Below are 10,738 nucleotides of genomic sequence, written 5' to 3' on the forward strand. Positions count from 1 at the left end.
GGTGGGTATTCCTCGGCAATGTGAAGCTGTGATGGAGGGTGCGATGTGATACCAGATTTTTCTCCACATCAGCCAAGTTCAGTGGGGCGCTTCAAGGTCAGGATGCTACTCTTGCTCTGAGCTCATCATCCACATACCTGTCCTGTCCCATGTTTACAATGACACTCTGGGGGCATCAGTCCTACGAAAACCAGCTTTGCACAGGCCAGAGGCAATGTGGGTGACCAGTGCAGCAATTTCATCTTCCACGTGGATATAGCCGAGGTGGCAAAGGCCTTGGGCAGAGTGGAGAGCCTGACTTTTTGAGGTCACTGGGTGGATTAGAGAACACACTGCAGAGGGGCCAGGACAGCAGCAGGAGCTGGTGAGGAGGCTGCCCTAAATATCCCAATGGTGACAGGGTGGCCCAGGCAGGGGAGGAGGAGGTGAGAGAAATGGTTCGCTGGTGTCCAGGCATCTGCTTGGCTTGTCTTTACATAGTCAGGTCATTTAACCACCCCCGTCCCTGCAGGGCACGTGCATGGAACCCCGCAGCTATCATTCTTCCCATGTGTTCATTCTATCAACAAGCAGGGAGTGCCAATCATCAGCCATTGTTGGCTCCTCAGTGCCAACCAAATCAAATACAAGCTCCTCTTCCTGGCTGATCTCCCAGCCTCATGCCTCCCTGCTCCCTCCTATTCCATTCATAGTCTAGCCACTCCCATCTTGCCTCTCTCAGCCTTCTGTGTGCTGTTCCCTTTGTCTGACACACCCTGACTCCTGCTTCTCCGGGACTCGGCTCAGGTGTTGACTCCAGGAAGCCATCCCTGACTGGTCCCCATCACCCTGGTCTGACTTGGTCGCCCTTTTCTGTGCTTCTGTTTGTCCCTCTGTTACCCTACCAGCACCCATCACACTGTGATGCCTGTGAGTTGTCCATACCCCTCCAGGGTTGGATGTATTGCTTTATTCCTGTATTCCTAAGCACTTAGAGCAGAAAAACCTTGAAAAGTAGGATGAATGAACGAAGGGTCTCAGGCCCTTGTTACATGCCTGGAATAGAGAGATGTGTCTTTTGTTTAAAAGACAGTCCCTGTCCAAAGCGAGCAGAAAGGGGAAATCAGGAAGTGGTCTGTCAAAGAAATGACCAAAAGGGGTGCAGGAAAGACGGGCCAAGAAAGTGAATAATACAGTAGAGTTTCTGGAATCCAAAATCCCTGGGTTCACATTCCAGCACAGCCACTTATTTGTTTTGTGAATGAGGCTAGTAATAACATCTCCCAGCAAAATGGGGATAATAATAACACCTCCCTTCTAGGGAGGAATATAGCCCTGGGTTTGGCTCAGAAAACATGAGAGAAATGTGTTGACCATTATGATTTGCCCACACAATAGGTGGGTGACGAAAACAGACATTCTTCCTTCCCTCCGCCCCCATCACATGTTTATACTTCAAAACATATCACATTTGGATCAAACGAAAATGCACAGCCCAGAAGTCAGGTCTGGCTTCTAGATTACGCCAAAGTCTAAATTCTTCAAGGGCAGGCATTTTGCCAGTTTTATTCACTGCCGAATTCTCAGCACCTAGATAGAAGGTACTCTGTAAATGTTTCTTGAAGGAATGAGTTCTGGTTCATCCTCCAAAATCTCTAAGTCAACATGACTCTCTAGCTATAACTAACTGCATTCAACAGCAAGCACTGAAGAGCCACAAAAACAGCGGCTTAAACAAGGGAAAGGATTAACTTGCTTCCCACAAAAAGAACCTGGGGCTTTTGATGTGGGGAAACAAAGTCTTTGGGGCCACCTCTGGAGCCCACAGTTATCCTATCCCCGCCTCCCTGCTGCCTTCCACTTCCTGTTCCAAATACTAAAGGTCAATGGTACTGTGGGAAAAAGAAGAAGATGGGTACGTGATCAAAGATGAGTGTCAGCTCAGTGATATTATCAAGGCCCCAGGCTCCATCTATCTCCCTGCCCCAGCCCTACTATCATGTGGCTTTTACCCTCATGATCACAAGGTAGCTGCTGTACGTCTAGCGTCATGTCTCCATGCAGAAAAAAGGAGGATGGGAAAAAGCAAAGGCAGAGAAGGGGCCAGACAGGTAAATACTAAAAAAAAAAAAACCAACAACAAAAAATCTTTCAGTCTTCTGTTATAAGGAAGAAGGAGAGACTTGAAACAGCAGGCGGCACGGTCTACCATGAAGGCTGAGTGGAACAATTGCTTCTTTCGACCCTGATCCACACCCCGCACCGCATATTATTCCTTAAGGCTTCTTCGTTTGAGTACCTGGCACCTTCATTCATTCAACTGTCCAAGTGAAAAACCAAGGGGTCATATCTCTCCGTTCTGTTGACCCCACCCTGGTCCAAACCACCTGCATCTCTCCCTCCCAAGCTCCATGTCCTCTTACCTCCATTCTCCTTTTCAAACATAATCTTATCATACCACTCCCAACTTAAAGCCCCCCAAGGCTCCACATCACACAGAATATAATGCAACCCCTTGAACTGGACCAGAGGCCTACATGGCTGGGTCCTCCTTGCACAGGACCCCCTCGCTCACCTCATCCAGCCTTGCGGGCCTTGTTTGTGCTCCCGTCCTCATATCAGCTGGTACCTGTTCTTAGGTCTTTGTACCAGCTTTTCCCTCTGCCAGGAACCCACTGTCCCCTGCCCATCCTTTCTGTAGAGACCTCCACCCCCACCCCAGTGCTGTTTATTAATAATCACCCATTTTCATTCTCTCCATTGCACTCATCATAATCTTTTTGTCTGTCTCCTCAACGAGAACGGAAGCTCATGAGGCCAGGGGGTCTTATCTGCTGTGTGTATAGCCGTATCCCCATGGCCTGAAACTGCCTGGCATGTATCTGTTCAACAAATGAATCAGTGAATGACTGAATAGAGAGGCTCGTTTAGAGTAATACCTTAGAAGATCTTCCTGATCTTGGACATCTAAAGAGAGAGGAAGGAGATTGGTGGGAGGGGGCAGAACACAGGAGATACAAGTCAGAAACTGAAACCTGAGTGATCATCTTCCCACCAACAGCCAAACCCTTCTCCCTGCCTGCCCAAGGGATCCTGCCAGCGGAGCACCTCCAGGAGGGGAGTCAGAGTCCATCTGGGGAAAACAGGAGAGAGGAGGTGAGCACTGGCATATTGAACCCGCTGACTCAGGCCAAAATGGGACCTGACAACGTGGGGAATGGTGTTGAGGACACTGCCTGCTGGTTCTGTCACTGACCAGCTACGGGTCAGTGCTGTAACCTCTCTGAATCTGTTTCCTCATCTGGAAAATGGATAGTATTGACTTCATAAGGATGTTTTAAGGATTCAATAACATGGAATATGTAAAATGCATACACAGTGCACAGCAAGTAGTAAGCGCTCAAAACACCTAAGCCATAAGAGAGAGACAGGAGGGAGCAAGAAAATGCAGAGAGAGCCCTGGCTGGTATGGCTCAGTGGATTGGGTGCCAGCTTGCAAATCAAAGGGTCACCGGTTCATTCCCAGTCAGGGCACATGCCTTGGTTGTGGGCCAGGTCCCCAGTACGGGGTGCTCAAGAGGCAACCATGCATCCATGTTTCTCTTCCTCTTTTTCCCTCCCTTCCCCTCTCTAAAAATAAATAAAATCCGTATCAATCAATTAAAAGTTAAAGAAAAGTTCAGGGAGAGGTAACGACAGAGAGAGGGGCTAGCAGCCCAGGGGTAGCCCAGTCTGACACGCTGGGAGTTTGACTCCCCCAGAAAAGCTACAGAAATGTAAAGCATCCACATGTGAGCACTCCCTTCCCAAAATGGACTTCTGAGTTCTGGTTCAACCTCCTCATTTCACAAATGTTCTGAGTCCCTGAAAGTACAACGATTTCTCTAAAATGCCCAGAGAGTTGGCAGAAGACTCAAGCACAAAGAGATGGCCAGCTGAGGAAGGAGATACTCAAAGGGACTGGTGCACTGGATTATAAGCCCCTGTTCTTCTCAGTCTGGAGGGAGAGTGTCTACCTCCCTGCCCCCTCATCTGCAGCGAGAGGCAATGACAGACAGAAGCCCCTGCAGCTGGCAGAGGAGCACTGGGTAGGGAGGGGCAGGGGACTGACTTGTCCTGCCCACCCCCTGAGTGCCAGGCCCTGTGCTAGGTGCTTCATTAAGCCCAGCACAGGCCCATTTTATAGATGAGGGTATGGATGCCCAAGGCCCCTGAAGAGCTAGCTACTAGAGCTGGAGCTTGAATCCCACTCTGTATGACGCTAAAAATCTCTGCCCCGCTTCTGCCTGGTAATTGAAAGGCCTGCATTTGGGACCACCACTAGCTGCTTGCAATGCTGGGCAAGTCCTTTGTCTCTGGACTCAAGTTCTTCCTCTAAACAAGTAGGGTAGACACCAGGGCCCTTCCAGCTGGAGCTGACATTCTTGGAATTCTAAACTAACCCCTCCCAATCTTCCTGGGCGGAGTCCGGACAGACGAAAGCCTGCCAGGGCGCCATGCAGCCCCTCATCTGGCTTTTCCCCAGGAAACCTACCGAGGAGGGAGAGCTCCTCCACCTGGCCCCCCGCCCCCCCGCCCCGGCAGACCGCTGCCTCCTGCCCCCACTTCCAGGAGCCCATCCCTCCACTCCTCACCCTGCACCACTTTCTGAGGGCTCATCGAAACTCAACAGTTTGAGAAAATGAAGCCAAACCATGTCTCAAGCCTTTCAATTAGATGCCTGCTTCCTCCAAAACTTTGAGGCTTTGGGAAGCCCACAGATCAAGATTTAGGCCAGTGCTTCTAAAACTAAATAAAAAAACAAAACAAAACATTTAATATGCTAAGAATTATACTTTTGTACAAAATTAAAGAAATATACTAGATCATGGTAATGGTTACAAAACACTGTGAAGTTACTTAATGTCATAGAATTGTACCCTTAAAATGGTTAAAATGGCACATTTTATGTTTGTATATTTTGCAATAACAATTTTTTGATGAAATTAGAAGATGTAGCTTTCCGTGCCGCGAGCGCTCTCACAAACATGGTGAACGTTCCTAAAACCTGGAAGACTTTCTGAAGGAAGTGAGGCAAGCAGCAACCCCACAGAGTAATACAGAACGAGAAGGGCAAGGATCCTCTGTGCCAAGGACAGCGGTGTGAGGACAGGACGCAGAGTGCTATGGCAGGCAGACTAAGCTGATTTTCTGCAAAAAAGCTAAAACTGTGAAGAAGATTGTGTTGAGGCTTGACTGCGTTGAGCCCAACTGCAGGTCTAAGAGAGTGCTGGTTATTAAAAGATGCAAGCCTTTTGAACTGGGAGGAGAAAAAAAAAAAGAAAGGGCCAATGATCCAGTTCTAAGTTCCATAGTTTGTTTTACTATGTGCCAATTAAGTCTTGAGGATATGTTTGCTTCAAAAAATTTAAAAAATATATATGTAAAAGATGCAAAACACTAGCTTTATTAGTATTCAATAGACCTTGTAAGATTGCTACAAAAGTTTCTAAATGCTTACTTTCAATTTCTGTACTTGGACGGGTCACAGTGTGGGGGCTGGCAGCGGTCGGAGGCGGCTGAGAGGGGGACTTGGGCTTTTCAGAGCCCCTCGGGAGACTTTCCAGAAGGAACAATTCTCCCGCATCCCTGCTCCTGCAAGCAGGTACTTCTGGATACCAGGCCAATCCATCCCAAACAGCCTCAGGCCAAATGATGGCGGGGACCTTGATGTACATTGTTATAGTGTCCCTGTCGTTTGTCCCTGATAAGCACAGGGAGTTGTTGGGGTGCGGTGAGCTGGCGGAAAAATACAGGGTAGAGGTGTGCCTTCTTTGCTTCTAACCCGTATACCAAACTTGGCCCAAGCCTCCTCTCCTGCAGGAAGCCACCCTGGGCCTACAGGATGAAGAGCCTGTCTGTGCTCCCACATCATAGCATAGGTCTGCCTGTATTTGCATTGAATAACTGATACGGTAAATTTGAAAGTGGTGCCTGCTCCTCTGGGGGGAGGGGTAGTGTTGACATGTGTCTTGCAGGGGATGGCCAGATTTCACGCCTTGGCTGGGTGCCCCATGCAGCGTACAGTGAGCACAACTGTGAGCAGCGGTCTCAATGGTTGGAGCTCCAGGCCCAACTCCATCAGGTTGTGGGGGCCTGAAGAGCAGGAACTGGGATTGGGACATCACATCTTGAGTATAGCAGTCTCTGCCTCACTGAGAAAAAAGAAAACACCATTGGCTTTTTAAAAAACTATACACCTGGCTTCTAAATTTAGAGATTCTACCTCCAAAGGTCTGATGAGAGTCCTGAGTCTCTGAATTTTGAAAAAGTGCCATGACTCTGACGCCCAGCTGGTGTCTGGCCCATGAGAGGTGACAATGGGCGTAGCTATAGCTCATAAAGGTGCAGCGTGTCTGTGGAAGAGGAGTTGGGGATGTCAGAGGGAGGGGATTCACTTTTTATTATATTGTTTACTGTTTATTATACCTTTTGTACTGATACTTTTTGTACGGATTGGACTTCGGCCCTAAAAAAACGTTTGACTGACCGATGGGCGTGGCAGTCATCTGTATCAGTTACCGCAAGCTCTAGGCGTACAACAGGCAGGTGCCCACAGTCCTTAAAGAACAGAAGTGAGTGGTCCAGAATGAGAGCTGTAGAGTGCACGTCTTACCTCAAGAGGGCAGCAGCTACCCAGAGCCAGCCGGCTGTGTCTGGGTGGAACTAGGAGCCCAGTGTCGCCGGATCTTCCAGTTTTTCAAGATAAACCTGAAATTAGATTTTCAAGTGGAATTCATTATCAACTAACACAAAAATTTACAACGCAGCATGAGCCAAACACGACATGCCTCTGGACTGACTCTGGCTGCTGGCCACCAGTCGGTGCCTTTAGATGTAGGAGTACGCCAGTAAGGATCGGGTACCTCCAGGGCAAGTCTGCAAAGCCTGGGCAGAGCCAGGGCAGAGCCATCCTTTGTGTCTAGAAAAAACGGGTTGACTCCCAAGAGGTCCACAAAGAACGAGGACAAAGCAAGACCCCAGAGGTGGGCCACAGGAATCACCCACTCATAATGATTCAATACGGTACATATTTTTGTATTAAATAATACAAAAATTAAATAAATTTTCATTTATTGATTTGAGGGAGGAACGGGGGGAGAGTGAGAGAAATATAGATTTGTTGTTCCACTTATTTATTGGTTGATTGTTGTATGTTCCCTGACCAGAGATGAACCCACAACCTTCACACATCAGGATGATGCTCTAACCAACTGAGCTACCTGGCCAGGGCCTTAATTCAGTACAGATTTCTTAACCTCCAGATATCTAGTGGGGAACGTGACAGGCATAGTCCCTATTCTGGGGAATCCTAGCTAGGGACACACTTGAAACAAATAGTTGCCCTGTGATTAGTTCATTTGTGATGCGTGAGGGCCTGCAGCATAGCATGGGGATGTAAAAAGTTTGGGTTTGGCGTGAAGACCTTAAATAGCCAAAGCAATTCTGACCAAAAAAACCCCCTGAAGATATCACACACCCTGATTTCAAACTATACTGCAAAGCTGTAGTAATCAAAACAGTATTGGCAGAAAAACAGATAAACAAACCAATTGAACAGAATTGAAAGCCCAGAAATAAACCCGCATATATATGGGCAACTAACTTATGACAAGCCCAGAATATACAATGAGGAAAGTCTCTTCAGTAAATGGTGTTGGGAGAATTGTAAAACCAAATGCATAAGAATAAAACTAGACTGCAATTTGATGCTATACATAAAATTAACCCAAAATGAATTAAAGACTTGAATGTAAGCCTTAAAACAATAACATACATAGAAGAAAACACAGGCACTAAGCTTCTGGATATTGGTCTCAGAGGCATTTTTGGATTTTGTGAATCCAAAAGGAAGGGAAACAAAAGCAAAAATAAGCAAATGGGACTATATCAAACTAAACAAGCTTCTGCACAGTATAGGATACTATCATCAAAACGAAAAGGCGCCGTAACCAGTGTGGCTCAGTTGGCTGGGTATTGTCCTTCAAAGTGAAAGGTCACCAGTTTGATCCCTGGTCAGGGTGTGTACCAATAGATGTTTCTCTCACACACTGGTATTTCTTTCCCTTTCTTCCTCTCTCCCTTCTCCTTTCTCTAAAAATAAATAATTTTTTTTTTAAAGGAAACCTACTGAATGGGAGATGATGTTGGCAAATGATACTTGCAATAAGGGGTTAATATCCACAATATATAAACAACTTAATATAACTCAACAACAACAAAAAAACTCCAATTAAAAAATGGGCAGAGGATATAAATACACGTTTTTCTTTAAAAAAAAAAGATTTTATTTATTTTTTAGAGAGGGAGGAGGGAGGGAGAAAGAGAAGGAGAGAAATGTCAATGTGTGGTTGCCTCTCACATGCCCCCCACCGGGGACCTGGCCTGCAACCCAGGCATGTGCCCTGACTGGGAATTGAACCAGTGACCCTTTGGTTTGCAATCCAGCACTCAATCCACTGAGCCACAACAGACAGGTCTGAATATACATTTTTCCAAGGAAGACACACAGAAAGCCAATAGGCATATGAAAAAAAAAGCTCAACATCACTAATTATTAGGGAAATGCAAATCAAAACCACAATCAATGAGCTATCACCTCACACCTGTTAGGATGGCTATTATAAATAAGACAAGCAATAACAAGTGCTGGAGAGAATGTGAACCTTTGTACACCGTTGGTGGGAGTGTAAATTAGTGCAGCCACTGTGGAAAACAACGTGGAGTTTCCTTTAAAAATTAAGAGGGGACTGGAAAGGGGAGCAAATTGGGAGCAAAATTTCTGTTACATATATGGTAACAGAAAGAAATTAGACTTTTGGTGATGAGCATGCAAGAGTATAGAGATACTGAATTATGTCGCAGAGAGCCATAAGAGCACATAAAAGGAGCACCTCAGCTTAGCAGGAAGCCTCACCGAGGCCCTCTCCCACCCCAGGGATCCTGGGGCTTCCTGCCAGTAAGGGGAGCAGAAGGCCACAGGTAGGAAGCTTGAGCCTGAGGCCACCTGCATCTGCAGAGGCTCGGTCCTGCTCACACCCACCATTCTGCTGAGGTGACCGCCATGGGTTTTTGGCTATTCTCCGGCCTGTTTCTTCTTCCCTTGGATCCGTTTCACAGCCCACTTGCCCGAGTTGGACTTGGTGCCCCAGGATGGGGAAGGTCCTCTTCTTGACCACACTGGGAGAAGGTTGAGCCTTTCCAGGTATGGGCCAGGGGCCCTCCCTCTTGTAGCTCATCAAATCCTACAACTAAGTTTTAAAAATCTGGGTTCCTGCACAAATCAGAAAATCCTCCCTGTGCCCCTAAGTGTAGAATACCAATTTCTGCGGGCAGAAGCCTCATCCACAGGTACACTATGGACATTCTGTTTGACCTGGCGAAGAGGCAGGTGGCAAGAGACTTAAGTGGCAGCAATGTTTCTGGGGCCTTGGAGTTCAGCTCAGAGGAATCCTGAGTGGCCAAAACATGGCCCCTTGTCTCAGGCGCCTGCGATCTAACCGGGTAGAGAAGACCCGGAACCACAGTCTTGGATTTGGAGGGGAACTTCAGGGCACCTAATGCAACCTCTCATCCAAAACCAGGACTTCACCGTCTTACTGTCCCTAAGTGAATCACATTTAACAGTGATCCAGACAACTGAATTGCAGTAAGGTGGCCAAACTGTTATCTGGAAGATTTACAAGGGGTGCTAAAACATCCTTGGAAATCAGAACCCTCCACTGGGAGAATAACACCCATAGAAGAAGAGAACACCTTCACAAAGGGCCATTGGGTGGGGGGGTGAAACCTCTCTTTCCCAGAATAACAGGAAGTTAGTTACTCCTTCCAGCAAACCACAAAAGAACACTCGGTTAGTACAAGCACATGGTCGCGAACAGTGTTCTCAGCTAAGCATGTACAATTCCCCTCCTCCTTCCCACATAAGCACGATGCACTGCAACCCCATTTCTTTTCATCGCTAGCATGTAGCCCAATGTGGTCCACATTCTAGGTGCTTGTTAAAATGTCGATTTAAGGGCCTTCTTCATATCCCTCAAACCTCTTTTCCACCGAGGCCAGGCCATGTTCAAGTACAAAAGCTTCAGGAAGAAGGAACAAGCCTTATTTTCCACTCAAACCAGAGGGAATGGAATGTGCTCCTTGGAGATGCCCTGCTGGGAGGGATGTAAACTCTGAAGACAGAGAAAAGCTGGGCCCAGAAAGGCACACAGACGCTCCCCAGAAACCCATGGGCACCTACCATTCCTCCTTCCCTCCCAATTAAATGCAAAGAATTTTGGAGTAGAAGGTAGTTAACTAACCCAACTTAACCTTCTCATTTTATCCAGGAGAAAACTGAGGCCCAGGACTAAGTGCCTCTCCAAAGGTCAGAGGTAGAAAGGTGGGGCTTCTGATTTTCGAAGGTGCATCTCCTTCAGTCTGTGATATCATTGTCATGGACCACTTTCTGGACCATGGCTCAGGACCACTTTCTGATACTAAGTGAGGGTCCCCATGGCTGGTTGTAACTAATACAGGGATTGTCCCCTTAGACCCTTTTCTTCCTTTTCCCAGAGTCCTGCTCCCATCTCCACTGCCATCTGTAGGACACCTCGGATCATTACTCCAAACTCGTCTTCAGGCCATCTTTATATGCCAGCCTGGAAACTCAGAACTTGTTTTAGATTCATCAGCACCATCTCACTGGCGCAAACCTCTGCTTACTAAGTGCTGGAGC

This window comes from Pteronotus mesoamericanus, unplaced genomic scaffold (assembly GCF_021234165.1).
Source record: "Pteronotus mesoamericanus isolate MK-2021 breed Mesoamerican mustached bat unplaced genomic scaffold, CSHL_Meso_final contig_221, whole genome shotgun sequence".
Taxonomy (NCBI): domain Eukaryota; kingdom Metazoa; phylum Chordata; class Mammalia; order Chiroptera; family Mormoopidae; genus Pteronotus; species Pteronotus mesoamericanus.